Source organism: Centruroides vittatus, unplaced genomic scaffold (genome assembly GCF_030686945.1).
Source record: "Centruroides vittatus isolate TY-2023 unplaced genomic scaffold, ASM3068694v2 contig_962, whole genome shotgun sequence".
In the NCBI taxonomy this organism is placed as follows: Eukaryota; Metazoa; Arthropoda; class Arachnida; order Scorpiones; family Buthidae; genus Centruroides; species Centruroides vittatus.
In genome coordinates, this window is record NW_027122638.1 from 35564 (window position 1) to 60656 (window position 25093).

The 25093-nt window shown below is 30.0% G+C and overlaps 1 pseudogene; it reads left to right on the top strand.

The window, feature by feature from the left end:
* Window positions 1–12: 12 nt before the first annotated feature.
* LOC136985349 (guanine nucleotide exchange factor subunit RIC1-like) lies at window positions 13–24852 on the top strand (annotated as a pseudogene).
* The last annotated feature ends 241 nt before the right edge of the window (window positions 24853–25093 follow it).

The window sequence follows — 25093 nt, forward strand, 5'->3', positions numbered from 1 at the left end:
GTTAAAAGATACATGTCGTACACAAGTAATATCAGAGATATTGTGCATATTGTTCGTAATACAAAGGATACAAGAACAAAGTCAAATGTTGGACGAAAAGGACGGCACAGACGTAAGCCTGTTGTAGATTTTAACCATGTTGTAGAATTGAGCATATTTTTTTTTTTTTGTTTTCAGTGAGAGTCTTGCAGTTGCAGAGAAAAGTCTTATTGTTAGCAGTGAGTAGTAGTCGTAGTTCTATGCGTTGGAGTTCTAGGATTGGACAGTTGAACAGATTATGGAGGTTGCTGTCGTTTGTATCGCATACCGTGCAGAGTCCACTACTATCCCTGGTGATTCTGCGCAGATAGCTATTGAAACGTCCATGATTCATTATGAACTGGATTGTCATAAAGTGTGGAACATACCAATTGTTGTAAAGTCTTTTCTTTACATTTGGGGGGTGGAAATTGGTAAGTAGATGAGTTACTGTGACAGTCCCAGTTTTCCTGTCATTCAGTTATTAGGTGGTCTTACAGAAGACTTTTGAGTACTGTGGGATTGACTTTGTTTTATGTGACAGGAAAGGTGATATCATTGGCTGCGGACTTGGCAAGCGAGTCGGCTCGTTCGTTGACGATGGTACGGTACTTTTGCTTATCTGTATGCTATCAATGTCCTTCGTATCATACTGCGGTATCATATGGAGCAGATTCCCAGAAAAGTATGCCAGCAGTGAGAAAATCTGCCGCCAAACAGTAAAAGTGGGATCGAAACATCAGTGGTCCTTCACACTAAAATAATGGTCGTTTCCAAGCAAAATCTGTTTATCTGTTTGAAAATGGTCCAAACGGATGGTACAAAGCAGTTTTATTTTCTGTTTAAAGTTCTCGCTCCAATAATTGCTAGATCGAGAACTGGATTCGAATTCTTGTTGGAATTTCGTTACAGTAAAAAATTAATATACTTAAAACGACATAAAATTCTATTACAGATTGAAATTTATCGGTAACGAAAATATCAAATTTGTTCATCAGTTTATGATTAAACAATGTAATAATTCGACAATAAATAAAAACCTTTAACAGATGAAATTTATTAAAATTCTAATCCTTTGGAATTTCTTATAGATTATTTCAAAATTTTCAAAAAGATTTGAAATAAGGATATACACTTCTAACGAAAACAAGAAATTTATTCCACAATAAAAGATTAAAATTTCGCGACTTAATTTCTTGTCATGGTACTATTAACATACTTCAAGTATGCCTTCAATTTATTATTATGTTAATAAATGTTGAGTCAATATCAAAAAAGCGATAATGTAAATTATCTAAAACTGGATAAATTTGTACATTAAAATGTCTGAATTGATTTGCAATGCGCTCTGCAATTGTTATTTAGATACTAATTACAGTACTATGTCTCTGTAACAGGGCTTAACTTATTATTTACGTAGATAAGTGTTAACAATATAATAATGGTTTAACAATTTAAGAAAACTTTAAACCAAACTTAATATTACTATAAAGTTCATTTTCAATATGACAGAATAATAATAGGAGAAAGCGATAATGTAAATTATCTATTGTATTCGATCCGGTTGAATACAAAACGAATTAACATATACATGAAATGTGATAAGAGATGCAGACAGCATCCATTGTGATAAATATTAGAGAAACAAACGTCATACTTTCAAACTGGGACGTAAACAATAACTGGTTAACCGTTATGTTTGTTTTTCTTGGTTAAAAGGATACGACAAGACAACAAACAGTCGATCTGCCAGGGAGGTGCCTCTCGAGAGGAATTTTTTTTATATAGGAAAGAGTATTTAGGTATTAGACGCGCGAAGAAAACTCGGAAAACTCCACGTGGCCGGCCCGACTAACGGGCCGGCCACGATTGGTGTTAAAAAATTTGCCAATTTGATGTTAAAAAAGTCTATGAACGAGTTGAGTAACTTTCACGACTGTTATGAGATTTTGTTTTAAAAATAACATTTATATTATTAATCATAAGAAATGAAATTGTGCCTGGCGCCACCTGTTATGAGATTTTGTTATAAAAACTTTTTATACTAATTATTATGAACTGGGAAAAAACTTTAATTTTTAAGTTATTGATGAATTTTATATAAAAATTGTAAATGCTAATAACGACTAAAATCTTCTTTAAGTTCGACCTGTCCCCAAATATGGCACGTGACACATCTCTCGACCTTAAACCACCAAAATTTATTAACACCTATGCCACACACAAACATACACTAAATTTTCCCCCATTTTTTGACTTTTTGGGGTGTTCAAGGGAACGTGGAAATTTGTATAAACGTCGGAGGGCCAGATTTGACACAATTCCAGTACTTTATTTATTATGTATACATAATAAGGTAAAGTAAAAGATTATCTTAAAGATTGATGTACAGTACAGTTCAAGTTTCAATTACGTCAGATCACTTAATATGAAGTCCTTTGTGAAGAATCGGTATTCTTAGTAAATTACAGCATTAGACAATCTTCTAATTCTATGAAACTTGTGTTCCATATACTGTACAGTACATATACAAAGTTAATTAAACAATTTAAAACTTGTTAATTATTAATAAAGGAAGGCCTCAGCTTACAGCTCCGGGCAACTATCAAGAAATTTTTGATGGTTCCCCTGCCAGGTCTCTATTGTGTTGCTGTCCAAACCCAAGCTGTATATGAGAAAACGCCCTGTGGACTCATCATTTAAATTTTAAAAAATTAATAATTATTAAGATATAAAACAAGCAATTATTTATTGCGACATCGTCACAATACGGGGCTGCAATTTTTAATCATTTTTTTAAAGTTTATTTAATTTAAAATATATGCTCTTCTATAAGAATACATGCTGTATGTATTATATTAATGGTGCGGGTTTCTTTATATTGCTTTAAAATAATCCATAGAAAAAAAGACAGTTATCTACGTGAATTCAAAGAACTCTTCGCAATTGTTAATGAAAAGAAAACCATAAACTTAAATAATGGCATGGAGATTGACAACGTATAGGAGGAAATGGCAGCAGCTTAAGAGCAAGCAAACAGAAAGAAAGACAGTTAGAAATGCCTTAGGGGATACATCAACACCGTGTATGTCTAAACATAAAACTGGTTTGTTCACTATTGTGTAAATATATCCAAATAATGGAAGATATAATAATAGTTATAATTTGTAAAGTTGTAATTTCACCATAATAATCACTGTTATAATTGTATTTATTCCAATTTGTAGAAATGTAACACCAGATGAGGGGTGCAAGTTACACAAAAAAATCTTGCAACCGAAATGCATAGTAAATAAAGAATAACGAAGATAACACTCAGAAGTTTTTGTCTGTGATGAAATGCGGTCTAGACAAAAAAACATAAATTAACTTCTTCGGATTTAACCTATGAAGTCTCATGAATTTTTTTGAAGAAATATTTAAAGAATTGATTTTTAAAGCAATATATGCTCTTCACCGCAAATTAGTAGTGGCTTGCCCCTATACATCATACTGACGGATTAGGTCGGCATGACTCGACTGTTAACACATTCGAGTCACGCGGATCTAATCCTGTTTCGGGAAAAATTTGAATTGAAATCACGTAACTTCCGTTCTTGACCTGAATTTTGAATATAAGTAATCGGGGCCTCCTGCCGCAAGTCTTTCCATATCCGGTCTCGGCTTTCATGTGTCTAACTCGGTTCTTAAGAAATAAATACAACAATACCTTTTTGAATGCAATGTACCGGTACTTCCTTATAGAACATCACAATTTTGCATGTTAAATAATGTTAATTTTTTCTATTTTAAAAGCATATTATTATGATTAGGTATTAATAAATGATACATGGCCTTATAATATTTCTTATTTCACTTACAATGTAGCATGAAAATACATTAAAAGAATATTAAAATAATAATAAAATATTTAAAAAAACCAATGGAGTCAGATGGGTAAAGATATTAAAATAAGTTCAAGTTGATAACTAGAATTATGTTTAAAATATTTGAAAGGCAGAAACATTTCTGTTTGATAAGTATCAAAATATTAAAAAAATAAAAATATTTACTGTATTGATGATTTATTTTTTTATTATACATTTCAAACCGTTTTTTCCTTGAAAAAAATAGTATAAAACTGCATTTGTTTATTTAATTTTAATATTTAGAAAAGCGTGAGTAAACATGAAATTATATAAAGTTTACACAAAATATAGCTTTAAAATAATGAATTTATTTAAGAATATTTATCAGTTTGCATATTTGAATGACAGTTTTTGAGCTGCAATTTGGAAAAGTTATAGACTTATAAATTCCCATTGTCGTCCGTCTGTCCGTCTTTCCTTCACCTCGAGAACGGTGTTACATGAAGTCTCGACCATATATGAGAAGTTTAGAGGCAAAAGAGCCCCAATTAATTATATAATTTTTGAATTACGTTTTGAATTACTTACATTTTTTGTTTTTGAATTACAATTTGAATTACTTACATTTTTGAATACTTTTAGCGGAAAAAATTTACGTAACTTACAACTGACAATCTATATATTATTATTCTGAATACAAATATTTTTTTATTTGCAATCTGTAGTTTTATTTGCTTTAATCCTAAATTAAAACATAATATACGTAGGCGGGTTTCCAACTTCCGATGGACCATAAAACAAAAACAAGTGTAAATAACTAATTGAATTTATTACCATAAGTCAGGAACACCCATGGTTACTTTTTGACGACACTAATGACGATTTTCAAAACAAGGTTAAGGCCCATCTCAATGGCCATCACTGGCGGCAACATTCTATTAAGAGGGAATTACAATGCTCGTCCACAAATAGACAAATGCCTCAATCTTCACGGTGATTATATCGAAAAAGTAAACATGTTTGTATCTAACTTTTGGTAATAAATTCAATTTGTTATTTACTCTTACCTTTGTTTTATGGTCCATCGGAGGTTGGAAAAAAACCTTCCTCGAATATTTCGGTTTTCGATTTTTTAGTAATTTTATTAATTAACAAACTATAATTATAATTTTAGAAATATAAATAGTCGTTTTTAATCAATTTTATTCTAAAACAATACGTTTTAGAATAAAATTGCAAAGTGATTAAAATGAATGTTATATTTCTAATTTAATTAAAAGTTTTATTGGAAAATTTAATTTAAAAGAAATATGATAAAATTTAACGGCTGATACCAAGTATAAGGCTACATTTCTATTCTTATTTTCTAAAGATTACGTTCTATTCTACTCCTTACTTCATCCTATTCGTTTCTCTATCCTAATATTTCTATTCTACTCCATACTCCATTTGGTCCCTTCTTCATCTTACTCTATCCTACTTATTTAGTCTATATTTTTTCCTGCTCTGAGTGTAGGTTTATTAAGGCTTTGCAAAAATTGAATAGATATATCGAGATTTTCTATAAAAAAGACGCGACTTTGAAATAAAAATAAATAATTATAGAATATTAATAATAATTAAATCTACTCTACTATTAATCTAGATTTTATTTAAAATAAATCGTAAGTAATTAAATTATACACACAAATTATGACGTCACTAGTGACAACAAGCGATTTTGAAATAAATCAAAATGGTATACAATGAATGGTTAGATAAGCGATGGATAATATATAATCCGCATAATCTTTTGATTTTTTTCAAGCGAATAAATTGAAGATAACGACTTATCTGATATAACATCTACAACTATAGATAAGTTGTAGATATTTATTTGACAATCAAATGGATTAATGACTTTTATCTTTCTGGAAGCGATAAAACGATTCAGTTACAAATTAATTATATAGGCTATATATTTAGTTTTAAAAAAATTATTGTAACGTGTTGATTTGATACCTAGTTGTGCTAATGTTTGTCTTAATAAACATTCCAAAGTGCACAGTTTCCAGTCACGTGAATAGAATTGGGAGTGTCACGTGGTACCAACCCGCTCAATGAGACCATTCACTGAACGAGTTGGTAACACGTGACACACCCAACACGAATGGGTTGGGTGTGTCACGTGTTACAGGGTTACCATTCACATAAATCAAGACTAAGCATCCACTGGCCACGTTATAATCACGTGACAGGTCAGAGGTTAGTCGAGGACAAATGGCCGGTTTTAAAGTCTTCGATGGAGTAAGAGAACAGGTGGCAGGAACTTCGTTCAACCTCGTAGAAAGACAGCAATAAAGAGAAAACTACGTTACATTTATGAAAATTATGGTGTAAGTTATTTAACAAAATGTATTTGCCGAAAGGAGAACATCGAAATAACTGCACTAATAACTTGAGAAATGAGACATTTGCTAATATTCTCGTAATAACATGTTTAAATTTAAAATATATGGTATGACTTTAAGATTTGTGCAAAAACTTCTTTTAATTTTATTATTTCTGGCGAAAGATTTTCAAAATTAGTTTCTCCTTGATACATTCTACAACGAAAAAAATAACAAACGTTCTTATTGAAGTAAATTTTCTTTAGAAGTTTTTTATCCATAAATTTATGATTGTTCTTCTGAATCTAAGTAAGATTTTAATGCATTTTTCATTTACTTATCACGGTTAATTATTTTAATTCCATTATATTTCTAACAAACATTTCAATTCAGTTACTGTAATACTAATTAAATTAATTTTTTTTTCAATTAAAAATAAGATTTAGAATTAAAGTCTCTCGGCGTGTAATAATTTATTCTCTATCATCCTCTATTTTCATTTTATATTTATTTTTGTGTTTTAAGTTTAATGTCATGCAATATCAGTAAGATCTTTCATTTCTCCTTCTTTCATTTAGTTTGGAAGCTTTCTATGTAAATTTTATCATTTTTATTTTTTATTTTGAAACATTTCTATAATTAATATTGCTCTTTTTCAGTGTACGAAATAAATGTACATTTAGTGAGATTTTTATTTATTTATTTTTCTTACAAGAATAAAATTTATTATTATTAATACTACAATATATTATTAATACAATATAGTAAGTACATTTTGACTTACAACAATAAAATAATAATTTTAAATAAAAGCTTCATTGGTTATTGTATTAACAAAGAACAATATATGTCTTGTTTGTTTTCAGGCGTAGATTAAAGAAATTATTTTGTTTTCGTGTATTAACGAATGATACCAGATAATTATAGTCATTCACATGGTTAAAAGTTATTTTTATTATGAGATCTGAACTTTAAAGAGGACATTCAAATTGGTATAAATTCTTCACTAATCCATGATTTCAAAAGAAACTTACGGACTATTATAGACTATATATTATAGATTATAAACTTAGACCTGATCAGAAATTGCCTGTCATTTGTGGGTGTAGATTTTCAAAAAGTTATAAATCGGATTAGAACTAGCTCCTAGTCAATAGTACATCAACATTTTAAAGTAGGGTAGGTGAATGGCCGTGCGGTTAAAATGGCAGCCTACCGCTCTATGGGACCAGGAATCAGATCAAGATGGGTTGAAAGAACAGGAATTTTTGAGGGGAAGGTCTGTCGAGATTAGTTGGCTCTCATCCCATTATGGGCCTGGTCGAACCTATAATGGGTTGCTTAAAAAAGCCCTTTTTATGTCCACAGTGCAGAAATAGTTATAAACAAACAGTCAACTACTTATCAAAAAGTTGTGTTTTCTGTAGAATCTACTATTTAAATTTATTCCTTTATATAAATCGTAAAAAAAATTTTAATATTAAAAGTTGAATTTACATAATTCACAATAGGCCATTTGGAGGATTTACAAGGTCGAAGCATCATGATGACAGGTTCAAAAATCTGTATTATTTGCATATATATTTAATTATAATCATATTATTATAATAATCATTATGTATTATTATTATCGTAAATACAATTTATGAAATAACTAATTTTCTCCAAAAATAGTTTGCAGCGGTTATCCTTTGAAGTTACATAAATATCTATATTGAGGTCTATTATTAAAATACTTAAACTATTTTAAATTTTTGTGTAGTAATGATTTGATTCAACTATGTGTTTTATAATATGACGTATTATAATCGATCGTTTGCAAATTATATGTATAGAAAAATAAATAACTAAGAAATGTATTTTAATCTATAAGGATTAAAGTACAAAATAAAATTCATTATATAAACTCGCATTATCGTTAAATAATATGTAAAACCAAAACAAAAAGATGAGTACTTAACTATGTATTAACATTCAAAATTAAATAAACTATTTAATTAAACTTTAGCGCACTTAACTTTTTTTCACTTGACGAAAATCATTTAATATTCTTTCAGAATATAAAAAATTTAAATATAATCTTACTTAATGGAAAAATATTTTAAAATCTTGATATTTTTCTTTATATAAACAGAAATTTATCCTGAAAAATTATTTAAGAGATTTTATTATTCGAAATATTACGTTAATACCGTAGTATTAAGCTGATAGATAGATTAAACATAAGTCAAATGAACCATGCTAACTTCACGTATTTCAAAACAAGTAAACGAGCAAACATTATTGTGATATCGTCACAATGCCAGGCTGCAATTTTTAATCTATTTAATTTAAATATATGCTCTCCACTCCAAAGTACTAGTGTCTTGCCCCTGTACATCATACTTTTCTTGTTACCAATAGAGTCGTGCCGGTCATCTAACTCCTTTCAGGGGAAAATTTTTAAATTGAAATCACGTGATTTCCAGTCTAGATCGGTGGAAGGTATATAGCTTCAGGGCCTCCTACCCCAAATTTTTCCATATCTGAAAAGGACAAACAAAGCAAAAGAAAGGAATTCTAATAAATAATTTTCATATGAGGACTGTACTTTATTTAGTACTAATTTCACTATTATGTATTTCCATTTGGAATTCATACTTCCACCAATACGTTGAGATTACAATGAATGATTAGCCATTGTTTTTAGTAGATTAGGAAATTATTTCTAATCGTACTATTATATTGAAATTAATATTCTTAATTTGTTTAAGATATTTATCTTTTGATTCTTTCCCTAACAATTATAATTTTGGATAATGGAATTTTTCGATTACCAAAAATTATGGCCCCCGCAATTATTTGGGATGGTCACTTTTTCAGAAGTTATTTTGATAGGGAGGTATTTAATTAATATTACGGGAATCAGGGAGGTATTTAATTAATATTACGGGAATCAGGGAGGTATTTAATTAATATTACGGGAATTATTTGGGATGGTCACTTTTTCAGAAGTTATTTTGATAGGGAGGTATTTAATTAATATTACAGGAATCAGGGAGGTATTTAATTAATATTACGAGGGATAAAATGAAACGCTGAATTTGGCTTAAGATTCAGAATTGAGTTGAAAGATTGTTAGATACACATTGATTTTGCATTAGTTAGGCAATCGCAGATGTTATATAAACTTCACTGGTAGAAAGTAAAAATAAAGCAACAGAACGAGAAGGGAAAGATGGAAACAGGTGAAGTAGTATTAAAAAAACGATATTGATTGTGAGAAATCCAGTTTCTACTCAAAGACTTGGATGGATGGACAATCAAGAAGAGAACATTTCAGAAATGAAATAGACGACAAAAGGGGAAAAGAAGGAAAGAGGTGCTACTCTAAACATTTCATACCGGTTCTCCTTATAGCACAATTCATTTAAATTTACTTTGGTTTAATGTGAAAATCCCCAATTTGTTTATAAAACAAAATAACATATGATACATATAATTGGGAAGTAAAAGCAGTAATAAAAGTAATTAGCAAATAATTTGAAATGTGCAATTTGTAAAAAATTAAAATATAATTTCATTTTTATCAACTGTGAGCGTTGTTTCAGATTACTTTGTATAAAAGCTGTGCTTGAGAATGAGGTTTAGATTTGTCGTTGTAGCTGACAATTGTTAAATATTTTGTAACTAATACAGTTATTTGCCGAGCAGATTTAATTGCAATGTATAAAAGTGTTTTCTTTAGCAATTAATATAGAATAAATACTTGTAGATGTAAAATAATTAAAAAAGTAAAAATAGTCATTAATCGTTATATATTGTAATACGGTAAGATAATTATAATAATTTAAATACATTAAATAGTTTGAAATGAAATATTATTTAAAATATGTCCACGTTTTATTAAAAATAATCAGGTAAAATTAATTTTTGAAACAACTTTAAAAAATATTTTTCCTGTAAATAAAATCCTGATTAATGAAATATTTTCTTTCGAAATAATTCTTTTTTTTATACATGATTACTTTTTTCAGCAATAAAATAAGCAAACATTATAATAATTATCAAAGAATAACAGTTAAGAGTAAAATAAATTATTTCTAAACTTCTATGTTTTCTTATTACATATAAACTACAAATATATCCTATCTATATAAATATAAATCATTTATATTTATATAAATAAGATATATTTGCAGTAAATTATTATATATTTGCTATAAATTTTTACTGTCGTCCATCTGTCAGTCTATCTTCCCTTGTCTCGAGAAAGAAGTTAGATAGACGAAAGAAGAGATCAGATATGGAAACCTTAGGTGCAGGAGTCCCCAATTACCTATATACAAATCTTTCGATGCAAACAGGAAGTCACATTATTTCAATTTAAAAATTTTCCCCTGAACAGAGTTATAAAGATGACCAGCACGACTCTATTGTTATAAGGTAGAGGATGATGTACAGGGGCAAGACACTACTAATTTGAGGTGAAGAGCATATTATTTAATTTGAAATATATGCTCGCTCCTCAAATGGTTTGCCCCTGTACATGATACTTTACAGTCGCGTCGAAAATTATAAATTAAGATTAGCGGACGACTTTTGTTTCTCGTATATAACACGTTATAAGCTTGAATATTAGGTTTAACCTGAGTCAAAAACAGCAGAGTAGACTCTGGTAGAAGACTTAACAATATACTATTCACCAACTAACCCATACCAATAAGGCTAAGATGGTAATTTAGCAGAAAATTATATTTTGTATTTTCGAATCTGTTTTTCGGAAAACACTATTGTGAGGACCGGGTTTCACCCGGCCCAAAATCTTTTTTTTGTTGTTCAAATCCCCTTGTGGAAACTCGGGAAAAAAAGGTCGAAATTTAAAGGATGTGCAGCCTTCCGCCGTCGAAAAGCACTTCCTTTCTCTCCGGATCCAAACTCTTAGTCACGGAGATCGACTCATCAGCGATTCACCCACTATCGCGATTGGTAATCGAGAAGAACGTGACCTGGAGTATATAAGGGGAGACAAGGCTGATAACGGGGTCGCTGAAGGTTCGAAGGAGACGCACGTCCCTGCTGATTCGAGTCAAGAATCGAGGACTCCTAGGCCCGCCGACGACGAGCCCGACGACCGATCCTCCTGCCTACCTCCACGACCGGAGAACGACCGATCCTTTTGCTTATCGAGACGATTATTTCTACGATTACAGCCGATCAATCCTAGGAAGAGGTATGACCCCGTATGAATTTGTGAACTCTCTCTCTCCCGCGGTTAGGAACTGGACGCGTTAAATTTTCTGTATTTTGTTTATCTGTCTAAATAAATCGTTATTTGTTTTTATCATGGTTCCGTTATTTCGAATATCGCCTTAAACTTATCGACGAACCCACACACTTCCTCCACTCGACCTGACAAATAATTACCCAATCCCGACAAGTCGGCATATCATAAAAATTTAGCCATCCATGACAGTGGGGTGGGTCTTGTCGACCTGTTCGCCGAAAAAAAAGGAGGTACGACTCCGTCCTACCTCCCGGCGTTCCCACACTATTATTTTGCTTGTTATTATGCTGTTTGGTATGATGAAAAGACGCCAGATCAGTTAGTTTTTTTAAAATAAAATTTATTTTCACATCTTCCAGAATTTTTCATCATCTAACCCTCATTTATCCTCTATTTTTTCACAGATTTGAATTATATTGTTCATAGCAGTGCGAGTAAAATATTGTTACTGTGTATACTAACTTCTGAAGTACTAAAAATTCTTGCATAGAAAGGATATTTTCTGAAAAATATTAAGAAAAGGAAGCAAATATATATTAATAAACATTTTTAAATGTTTATATTTAAAATGAAGCAATACAAAAAGGTTTAGAAAATCTCTCTTTGTGAGCTCATGATTTACAACTCCTAGACAAAAAATTAAAACATTCACCTAACTCAAAGTTTAGTGTACATTTTCTCATGAACAACACAAAGTACGATAATTATTTTCGACACTATACAAGCAATGTCTTTGTATATTGATTATACTCATTAATCAGACAAATTAACTCAAATGTTGTTTTATTACAAACGGAAATGAAATGATAAAATAATAGAATAACAGTTTTACCATGACAAAAAAATTAGAATATTAGTTAAATGTGGGTTAAATATAAAAACTACAACAAAATAATCTTAATATTTTGTGGCGTCGCCGTTTGCCATAACCACTGCTTGCAATCTGTCAGGCATGGTGCGGATTAATGCTTCACATTCGTTTTTTAGTGATGCAGTTCCAAATGCACGTCACTAGTTCCTGTTTAGAAGTTAGACACCGTTCATTAAGTTGTCGTTTTATGACTGCCCACAAATTTTCAATGAGGTTTAAGTTTTGGAAATTGCTTGGCCAATGCAGGATTACAATCTATCGTTTTTCTAACCAACTTAACGTTGACTTCGCGGTATCAGAGGATACCCCGTCTCGCTGATATAGAAATATTTCCTCAACTATATCCTCTGCTTATGATATAAACGTCTCTAAGATGTCTTGATATGTTTGTGCATTTACACGTTCCCGAAGAATGCACACCGTTACACTCATGCATCTCCAGATCATGACAGACGATGCAAACTTCAAGGATCTCTTCACACAGTCTTTTTCAAAGGCCTCTTTGGTTGTTCTCCATACACGTGGGCCTTGGTCACCACAGGAGAGACAAAACAGGGGTTCGTCACTGAAAAGAACGTTGTTCCAGTCGTCTTCTCCTCACATGACCATCTCTCTGCACCATCTAACACGCGCTTGTCGTTGCTTTTCTGTTAGAGATGGCTTCGTCTTGGGACATAGCAGTTGAAGTACAAGTCGTGCAACCCTTCGGTATGTGGTTCGGCCACTAACGTTCACTCCAGTTGCTCTGCATTGTGCATGCAAGTGTTTAACGCTTTTAAAGCGGTTTCGCACGACAATCCTTCTCAAGTCCCTCACGGTCGTGGCTCGTTTACGCCACATTTCTGGCGTATGTTAGTTAAAACTTAAACATAATTTTGTTGTTTCAATACGCTAGAGACTGTTAACTGCGAGTACTTTAAATTATTCGCAATTTCTTTTTGTGTTCTTCCTGCTTTATGCAAGGCTATGATAGTATTTTTAGTTCTGTCACTGATGCCGCGTCTATGCCCCATGTTGTACTGTTATACTGCGTTGCTTAGCAATATGCAAATTTGCATCACAATTTACTTATTTATGGCTGTTTGTCTGGCTGTTTTTGCTAATATTCTAATATTTTGTCACGGTCAAAGTGTTATTCTTTTTTTTTTTTTTTTTTTTTTTTTTGTCATTGCATATCCATTTGTAACAAAAATGCATTTGAGTTAATTCGTCTGATTAATTGATAAATATAAATATGCATTGTTTCTGTAGTGTCGAAAAAGTTTTGTGCTTTGTGTTGTTCATGAGAAAATGTACAGTAAGTTTTTACTTAGGTAATTATTCTAATTTTTTGCCTAGGATTTGTGTAATTATAAATAAAATTTAATTAAGCACATTTAAAAATAAATTTATGGTTTTCAGCGAAATTATTTAAAGGAATGAAATTTAATTATAGTTATATCATCAGTCTACAAAAAAAATCTGAACAATTGATCCTTCTGTTTCGGTTATTGTAAAAAATTTAAAGCATTGTTTTCAAAAAGAATTTTATAATACACACAATTATTAAACATTTAAGTTTAATTCTTATAAGATAAAATTGTACATTAACATAACTGTCAAAAATAAAATATCACTTTCGCTGTTATTAAACTAAAAAACAATTAATTTTAATTTTTATTAATTCATTTTATTATGTAATATGTCTTAAAAATCATGTTGTTTTGGATAGTATATACCCATATTAAAAGAATTTTTAGTTTGAAAAAATTCTCATTATTCTTTACAATAAGAAACAACATTGATTTTAAAATTAGTAAATTCGAACTGTAGTGATGTTATACAAGTATAACATTACTACAGTTCGAAACAAACAGTGAGGTTAGTAAAGACTTGTAAGACAATCCAGCCAATCTTTAATTCTTCACTTTTTCAAAGACAGATTTGATGCTTTTTGGTTAAGCTGAAACAATTTTAAGGAGTTTTTATCTATTATTTTTTATGTAAATTTAATTACTTTTTGTTATACAAAGTATATGCAGTGGCATAGTTATTGTTCTTTCTTTAAGCAAAGAAAATTTAAGATAATTCGAAATATTTCTATTATTAAATATTTATTATAATAAAAAACAGGTTAATAAATAGTTACCAAGACAAAAGAAATCGAACTTGGAATCATTTATATAGTCAGCCGAAGCAATTTATACAAAATAAAACTTTACGTCTATTTGAAATTTTAAATTTTCACTCGTAAATAAAACAGAAACTAGATTTTCTACATGATTGAAAACATTTATTTAAATGATAGAATCTATTGCGTGTTAACAAGCTCTGAATGGAGTTCTTTCGTCTTATTACCTAGAGATGAAGTATGTAGTTTCTTTCATAGATTTTATTTTTGATATATCATAAATCTGCAATAAATCTAATGCTTCTAGACTTTAGGCAATTGAAAAGCTCCTAAATGTAAAAAAATATAAAATAATAATAACAATACATTTGCCAAACCTAAATCACTTCAGATCTTCTCCAGTAATAGTAAACCCCTGGTAGAAAAAAATAGAAGAAAATCAAACTGGATCTCATGTTTCTTTGTTGAATCAATCTAAAAATTGTTTACTATTATTTTTGTTAAAAATCTGTACAAATTTTTATAATTAATGTTCAATTTCCTATATTTTATATTATCTTGAATGTCCGTGTGAAAAATTAAACAAAAGATTCCAATACCATCCAGAAAATGACTTTTTATTTTCGAATGTTTCTATCGAAAAGGCGGTAGGAAATTATTTTAAAACACGAGCAATTATAGTTAATTGAAGTCTCCATTATTAAGCTTTCCATATCCGGTCTCGATTTTAGTAGCTTCTTGCTTCTGTACATTATATTTCTCCTGATAACAATGGAGTCATGCCAATAGAGTCAACGGCATGATCTGGTCTCGATTTTCATGTATTTAACTTAGTTCTCGAGATTGACAAATGACAGACAGAAGGGTGAAGGACAGCGGAAATGTGTAGGTATGCAATTTGAAAATCGCAGCCCCCAGGAAAGTAAAATTGATTCTTTTCTCCATGTTACGTAAGGATAATTGTAAATAAATTTGAAAATGTCATAAAATAACATTTACTAAACAAAATTTATCGAAATAATTAAGATTCTGTATTAAACAGAGAGAAAGAAAAAAATTAAAATATCTTATATCTGTTTATAATTAAAGAAAAAAGTAATTAATTAATTAATTTGAGAAATTAATTATTACTTTGTTTACCACGTCATTTGTCATATAAGAAATTTAATTCAGTCAATCCTCGATTTTATATTAAAAATGTCAAATCTACATCCTTTCATACTGATTTCAATATACAATTCGTAGAAAAGTACTGTATAAAAAAATAAAATAAAATAAAAATCAAGAATCCCAAACTAATTATTTCTTTATAGAAGAAATTGTTATATTAATAGCTACAATAATAGAAAAATTACTTTCGGAAATTGCAATAACATTTAAGTTTATTTAACGTTTGAGCAAATATTTATATTTGCACTCCATTATAAAAGAAAGATATATATAGTCTATATACAATAAAATAAAAAGATAAATTAGATTTACACGAAAATAACCAAAATAATTCATTACAAAAAATACATTCCTAATTATACCCATCTCTTGAAAAATTTGATGCTCAGTACAAAATATATTATACTGTATACATGTACATATATACATTATATAATTCCGTTCAAAAATTCGTAATTACTTTATTTTTATTTGTTTACAACAATGTGATACGTGTATGATATGCCAAGGGGAATACGTCACTTGAGGACTTTTTATGAGGAACTGGCCCCTATTTAAATGTCACAAACTTGAAGATCACATGTCACAAATGTCACAAACTTGAAATGCAGAAAATCTCGACGTGACTAGATCGTTGGCGAGGTGCGAACCTACGACCAATTACCAGTCTTGTGTGGTTTTATCCAATTAGTTACCGGTAGGGAGTGTTTACGTAATAACTTTATAGGGCCAATATTTCGAAAAATTATGAAAGTCGAAATGAAATAAGAAGTTTGCATTTAATTCGTTAAAATACATAAAATAAAATTATCTGTTGAGAAAATAAAAGAAAAGCAAATTTATTGAAATGTACTGTACACAACCCCGTATATAACAACGAGCAATTATTTATTGTAACATCTTCACACTTCAAGGCTATAATTTTTTGTCACAATGCTCTCGATTTTAGTAGTGTCTTGCCCCCTATACATAATACTTTTCATGTTAACGATAGAGTCATTCCGATCATCTATCTAACTCCGTTCTGAAGAAAAATTTTGAATTGAAATAACGTAACTTCCAATCAAAACCAGAAGTTCGTATATAGTTAATAGATGACTCCAGCTTCTAAGATTTCAATATCTGGTCTCGACATTCTCCTATCTAACTTTGTTTTTGAGATTTAAGATTTATAAAATTTTCAAAGAAATTTTTGCATATATTTAAATAAATTATATTTTTCTTTCTCTCTAGATAATTTCATTTTATACATTTGAATAAATTAAATAAAGACGTTTCATTTCGTTTCAAATTTATTAATTTTTTAGTCAGTATAATAATATTTTATGTGTAATTTGTTAATGCATTTCACTAATTGAAACATTTTAACATCATTTACTAACGTTAACCTCTATTAAATTAAACACACACACACACACACACACACACACACACACACACACAATTAAACATTTATATACAGTCATACCTCGGTACTCGAGCGTTTCGAAACCCGAACAAATCGGTACCCGACCAAAAATTTCGAAAAAAAATGCCCCTGTTCCCGAACAAAATTTTGGTACTCGAACGGGAAAGCCCGCCAAGTCGACGCCGACGCCACGGCGGCGGCGTCAGTTACGAGACAGTCCAGTTAGGCCTAAATTTATTTAAATTATTTAATTAAAATTCTAATTATTAAATTTAGCAAGAGATGGCGCCTAACTCTAGTACCAAATTATCTTAAATTATTAATATTTCTATAGCCATTTGCTAGCCCGATAATATGGCAGTTGTTGGTCTTTACGAGACAGTCATTGTTTCGCATGCACATTAACTTACGCTGTGCTATATTTTTTGGATTAGCATCCTTTTCTTTTGATTTATTAGCCCTTAAACATGGGTCCCAAGAAGAATAAAAGTGAAAGTGGTCAAGTGAAAAGGAAAACAGTGAGAACAACAATCGAACTGAAAAAAGAAATCATTGCTAAACACGAAAATGGAGTGCGTGTTTCGGATCTCGCTGTCCAATATTCTATGGCTAAGTCGACGATATCGACTATTTTAAAGAATAAAGAAACAATAAAAAAATACTAGCGAATCAACTGGGGATTAGAACGCATTAATCCATTTTACATTATTTGTAATGAGAAAAAATGATTTGGAGTCCGAACATATTGGTACTCGAACCTCTTTCTGGAACGGATTATGTTCGAGTACCAAGGTACCACTGTAATATAGAATATAATATATAGAAGAATACATTTAAAAATTTAAGAAAAAAATAAATTAAAGAGATTGAAAAGGGTTTAAATACTTCCTATATAAAAGAAATATTTTGTCCTTTAAGTCCGAACACTGCTAAATCGAGGTTTGTTAAATGGAGGGTTTACTGTGTTCACATTTCTGTAAATCAGAACAACGAAAATATATTGATCACTTCTGCGTTATCAATATCTCTTACACATTACTCAAATTACAACAATAAAAAATTAATAAATCACAATATATATCAGGATTATAATTGTGTTTCAGTCAAGAATTAATTAAGAAATTGTATATAAAAAAGATATATGCAATGCGATAACTTTTACATGTAAATTAATTTAATCATACTGATTTTATTTCGTTTGACATTACAAATAATTGAGAAATTTCGTGTGTTTGGTGTAAAATAAATTTAAGAAGAGAGTATCTTAAAAATTTATTTTCTAAATTTTGTTTTTTTTAGTAACTTTTGTAATCTGTTTGGATGTTCGCTACTAATGTAAAGATATTTCTTTATTAGATTTATAGAAGACAACAAAAATACTACTTTCAAAAAACAAGCTTTGAAACTTTTAAGGTTGTGTCTAGTCAGTAAACAAATAAATTCAGGTATACGGAGGATTCAAAATAAATTAATAAAAGTATCATACATAAATTTATTTATATCGCAATTGTTATATTTAATTAAATAAACGTAATTTAAATATTGAAAAATAATTGTAATTTGAAGAGATATTTGTTCTTAACTTTGCGATGTGTTAATACACGAGAATGATAATCCTTTAAAAGTATCCTTTCAGACGATGATAATGCTATTTTATGCTGATCATTTTTCTTTTTAATCAAAAACATCTGCTTTTCTTGCAGATTATATAATATTTTTATGCGAAAACAAAAGTACTGCTGTAGGTTTTTCTATTTAATAACATGTTACACAAAAATAAAACATTTCATTCCTGGTAAGACTTAATTCTTTTACTTAACTTCATTTTGTCATATTAAATTTATTTATTTACCAGAAATTATTACGTATATCTAAAAATTAAAAATTTAAATTAAATACAATACCCACAACTGTTGAAAAATAAACGAGAAATGGTTTTTATTATTAAAAACTGACATTTGATTTATATAAAAAAAAATTAATTTTTCTAATTCATAGGCTAAAAATATGATACGAAATTTTTATAAGACTTTTTTAAAAGAGTAAACTGTAATGTTTCGAAAATACACGAGTTGGAAGACATTTACTTAACTGTAATTAAATTACCAATTTTAAAGGAAGGCAAATAATTAAATTTTTATCAGAAGTATTTACACCAAAAATGAAATGTAGTGTGTTGTATGAAATTATAGTTTTGATGATGAATATGTTAATTTATGATCGCCAAACTTACTTTTATTATTTTACAGCCATTATTGTATATTTTAAAATAGAATAACCAGACCTGTCTAAAGTCACAAGTTTTGGAATAAGAATGATCCTCCAAGAGACGATGCCTTCTGGGAGCACTTTCAATAAGAAACTGGCCCCTATTTAAGTATTAGATACTAAGGTATTTTCCAAAAGCGCCATGTTGATGATTTGCGAACCCACAACCAACTATCACTAATAAGTGGTTTTCTCCTTCAGGCTTTTACTTCAGATATTTTTTCAATTAAATTTTATATGATAATCACTGTAAGAATTAGATGCTGAGTGTTCAGTTTTATTTACACAATGAGATGACTCGAAGAAACAGAAGAGATGACTTTTGCAATGAGAATTGGCACTGGAGATGCCATTTATGAACAAGTCCTTGAAAGTTAGATCTGTTGAATTTTTTCTCGTATTTTCATTTTCTATCCCGAATTGGCGTACGCGCAGTAGTTTGGCAGCCTGGCTTCCGCGCAATGGCGACAATAAAATAGCGGCGATAGAGCACGCCGGAAATCTGTAGAACGTGAAAAAATGGACAGCTACAAAAAAAGGGAAGAAAATGCAACCAATGGGAAAACAAGAGGCCCCGTGACCATGATATTTTTGGTTTCCTTTTTCTGTTTCTTCTCTCTTCTCTTCTATTTATTAAAGAGGGAACGAAAAACTTTTACATGGTTCTGAAATGCATTTGTAACAGTAAATTGAGTTAATAAGATTGTATCATCATCGAAAATCTTTTGATGTTAGAAGTGCTGATTGAAATTCTCAAACTTACTAGTGAAGGATTGTAGAATAAAGGATAAAATTACATTTCTTGTCTACATAGAAATTTATTCTTCTTCCCGATAATTTAGAAGTTAATAATTGTTGTTAAAGGTTTGTTTTTGGAACCACTCGAGTGATTGATCGCAGGTACAAGCTGTCTGTTCCCGCTAAATTTGCATGTTTATAAATCATTAGTAGATCAATATGCAAAATTGTGAAGCAGTGATGAGTGAAAACTGAGAGTTTAAATTCACTTGTTGTCAAGGCTGAAAGATCTATGTGATTGAGATGTGTGCTTCTGACGAAATAATATTTTTAGTTGTCATTGTTTTATATCAAATTAATAAAATAACGTAACGTTTAGCAACCCGTGCTGTATATTATTCCTGTATTTGTATATTTATGTCTATGTGAATAGTTTCATTTATGTAAAATTAAAATTATGCGTAATAATCTGAAATACTCAATTGCACACAAAAGGAGGGAATAATTTTAAGTTGTATTGGATTTATATGCTCTAAAGTGAGTTGGTTCGTAAAACTGATTGGTGTAGGTGTTTACGTATCTGCTTATAAGTCTGTGTCACATCTCTGTTTTCTGTTCAACGTTCAATTTCTTTAAATATTCTATTTTTATTCTATTTAATTTTTTTTTATTTCTATTTTCGCAGGAAAAATTGAATACTCTTTTCAATACCAGATTACTTATAGGCAATCGAAAACATTTAATTTAGCTGAAAATTATTTTAATTCAAAATTTGAAAAATCGAAGAAAAAATAACAAAGATATATCTAAAGAAATAAAAATTTTAATTCAGAACAATGCGGTGACACAGTTTCATAAGAAAAGACATAACCTCTCACGCCAATTACTCTTACAAACCTACTCACTCAAGGGAACACACACCCATGCAACATTAAAATTAGATTAATATGTATGTGTTAATTAATCTACACGTATTAAACTAATCCACGTGCAAAAAATAGTTAAAAATTATAATTATATAAATAAATGTACTTAAGATATTTGTAATTTCCGTGGCTACCGTCCCCAAAACAAAATGAAATCGGAACAATGCTAATTTTTTTAATATAAAATGATATCAAATTTAAAATTTAACCGTTCTACAAGCAGCTTACATACCCAGCAGGCAATTGAAGAATTGCTTGAACAAGATTAAGATCTACAATAAGATCATAAGATTTATAGATCTTATATTTAATATAAATAATAATTTGGTGGATATTATTATAAAGAAATTTATAAGAACACTTCAAAACTCGAAACTTTACAGCAGAAAAAATAGCATATAAATAAATTGTAAATATTTTCAGAAGTTAAATAAATTAATATGTGACATTTAAGTAAATAAATTATTTACTCCAAAAAATACTAATTTTTAATGTAAAATAATATCAAAATTAAAATTTAAGTACGCTCCAGACACATTGTAAAGTATATTTGACTGCGAGTAGGTTTACATTTTACATTTTTCAAAATGGCTTTTAGATTTTAGTAACTTTCTATACGATTCACTTTAATTTTATAAATCTCTATTTTTAGTTTTCTAAGTGTTCAGGGATTCCTTTTCCTTTATAAATCTGCTTACTACGTAAGAAAAAGTCATCTGTAAGAAAACTCTTAATGTTTTAAGTAAATTTCTTAATGCATCCAAAACATATTTTTTAAATAAATTGCTATATTTATACAAAAAGAAAACATAGGGCAAGTTAGAAAGCAATTTAATATTATAATCAGGAATTTGAAATTTCTACAAAAAATACATTAACTTTTGCAGAAATTTCAAATTACTGATTGCAGAAATAAATTTTTACTTACAAATAATGCATATCACACTTGCTTTGTGTCACTTAATACATGATTATTTAACATCAATCGAATAATATATCTATTTATAAGCAAATGCTTATCAGAGAAATGCATGAATATCAGTAATAATTTAAGATTTCGTATAGGCGGATCCAGAATAATTGAAGAATATTGTACACGTGATACTGATTTAATCTTTCGTACGCCTATAAATAATGAGATAACTATGCACGAGATATTTAATTATAGAAACCAAATTAAATTTGAAACTAGTTACATTAAGATTTGAAAGTTAACTTTTGTTTTTCTCTTTCTGATAAATACAGGGATTTATCAGAAAAAGAAATTATTTATTAGTTATCTGTTCTTGGTGATCGTCTATTTGGTTTTTGTGCAGATTCTCATCTGACATTATATCATTTACAAAAAAATATTCATCTTCCAATTCAACTTTGCATATTGTTCGTCTACACGAGTTAGATATTTCAAATTTAGTTGTTCATCCTGCGTGTGTTGTCTCTGCAATACTGACATTATTAAGAACTGAAATAGTCAGGTGGCCAAAGAAAGGTGATGAAAGTATACTTCTAAATGTATGTGGGCGTTTATTTTTATTTCAGCAAGATCCAGCTTATCGAAAGGTAGACACAATTAATAATAATCAGGGTGTGCCTCAATTTAGTGCACCTACTGTATTAGCATCCAGTGTTGAATGTGTCTGGATATCTTCCATTATCAGCCAGAAAACTCCACATTTAACAGAAGCTTTATGGATTACTTGTGGCTTACATGGAATGAGAGTATTGCTACTACTATTCCCTAGAGATGGGGAAAAACCTCTTGCTCATAATTTCATGTCAAAAAGGATTATGCTTTCTATTGATATATGTATATATCCTTTGGCATTATTATTTGAAGATGCTGTGATATTAGGAGCTGAAAATGATACTGTATTGTGTTCTGCCAATAGCTCAACCACCCATTCTTTATGCATTGTTTCTCGAACAAGTCAGGTTTATTTACATCATATATTAAGACAGTTATTAAAGAGAAATTTAGGATATCATGCTTAGAAAATAGCAAAAAGTTGTGCAACATTACCATATTTTCCTCATTCTCTTGAACTTTTATTACATGAAGTAGGGCCTACTTGAAGAAGAAGCTACATCTTCTGAACCTATTCCTGATGCTCTTTTACCAAGAATTATAGATTTTATTAGAGAATTTCCTGTGTTCCTCTAAATTGTAGTATAGTGTGCAAGAAAAACTGAATTAGCTTTATGGTCTTACCTTTTTTCAGCCCTTGGAAATCCTAGAAATTTATTTCAGAAATGTCTCAGTCAAGGCCATTTAGAAACTGCAGCATCATATTTAATTATACTTCAAAACTTGGAAGTAGCTTCAGTAAGCCTACAGCATGCAACATTACTACTTGATTCTGCATTAAATGCAAACAAGTGAGAGCTTTCAAAAGAGCTTGTAAGATTTTTAAGAGCAATAGATCCAAGTGATGTCGAATCTCCACCACGTGCATCTCTGTCAATGCTCCCTCCACATAAGTTTTCATTTTCTCATCCAACACCACCTGTTAGTCCAACAGAAGATGATCTTTCATTTGTTTTGGGAACAGTGTCACTTACAAGACGTCGAGCCTACAGTAGCAGTAGTGTAATTCATCAAATGACTCCATCCTTTAATAAAAATTCTGCTAGTCACATTCAAACTCAAGATTTGAAGCAAGCAAGTGAACCCAGAAATATTCCTGATAAAAAAGCAATGATCAAAGATAAAGATACAGCTGAAGAATTTTTTATTGACACAATTCTTACAAGACATGCTCGAAAACGTTTATCAGCTGGAAGATTAAAGGATCTAGGATATTTATCTGCTCATTTAGATTTTTATTTCGTATCATTTTTGAAGAAAGAAAGAACCAGAGTGGAAAAGTTGATGATTTTATCACATCACTTCAAATAATTCATCGAGAATTTAACTGGCCCTTTCCTATTTATGCAGCTTCTTCAAATTTAAGTTTACCTAGAAGGAGTTCAAGTTCTTCAATTCAGTCAAGTGCTAATGTGAGTTTAACTGGGATAATGGAAGATAAACTGAAAGCTACAACAGTTAATACTACCAAGAAGAAATCTTCAATTACTCACGAGATTGGTGATAGTGGATACTTAAGTAATTCTTATCAGGATATTCAAAATAATGAAAATAATAACATTCTGGCTGAGGCTGCAGATATTCAATCAATTGAAGCACAGCTTCTGCCTGGAACACAACATACCGAAGATGAGAGTTTATTAACACTTGACATGTCGGAAAATAGTTCTTTATGGGAAAAAGAAATGCATAATACAATTGAAAAATGGTTGGTCTGGAATTTCATTATCAGCTGAGTTAGAAGTAATGACTCAAGAATTAGCAAGCAGAGGTACAGTTCACAATCAGAAGTACAGTTAAGATAGCTTTCACAACTGATGTTAGAAGCAGGTTCCTTGGATTGGTCATTATTAATTGCTTTTGAGTTAAGGGATGCCATGGCCATAATAATGGTGGTCAGTGCCACACGTCAACCAGAATTTTCTCAGGAAATAGCTTAACACTTGAAAGATGGATTAACTAAATTGGAAAATTGGATAGATACTCATTGTCTTGGATATAAACCATTCATATTAGCAATACGTAATCAAGTCAAAGCATTGACAAAAATAATTACATCCAGACCTCAAGTACTCAAACTTCAAGGACAGTTTTCTTTAAATAACACGCAAGAAAATTCATTTAATCAAGAAGACGACGGAAATTATCATTCCCTGCCCAACTGTAAAAAAATTCCATTCAGGAAACCAATACTAAAATGGAGAATTTATTCAATGAAGAAAGCAAAGTTCAGACTTTAGAAAAGGCTAATGATGTAGAAAGAGATAATATATCGGATAAGTGTGAGAAAAGTAGTGATTGCAACATTTCATAGCCAAATTTATGATCAAGTTTTCATTGCATTTTCTGAAGTGCATACAAATTTCACTTCAATTCCCAGGATCATTTTATCTGTAAAAATTTAACTGCAGACAAACAATGGAGTAATTAATCATGTATATTATATATTGTCCAACGAGACTCTACGGCAGCTTGAAAAGAATACTTCCACATGTATAAAGGAATGTCGGGTCCAA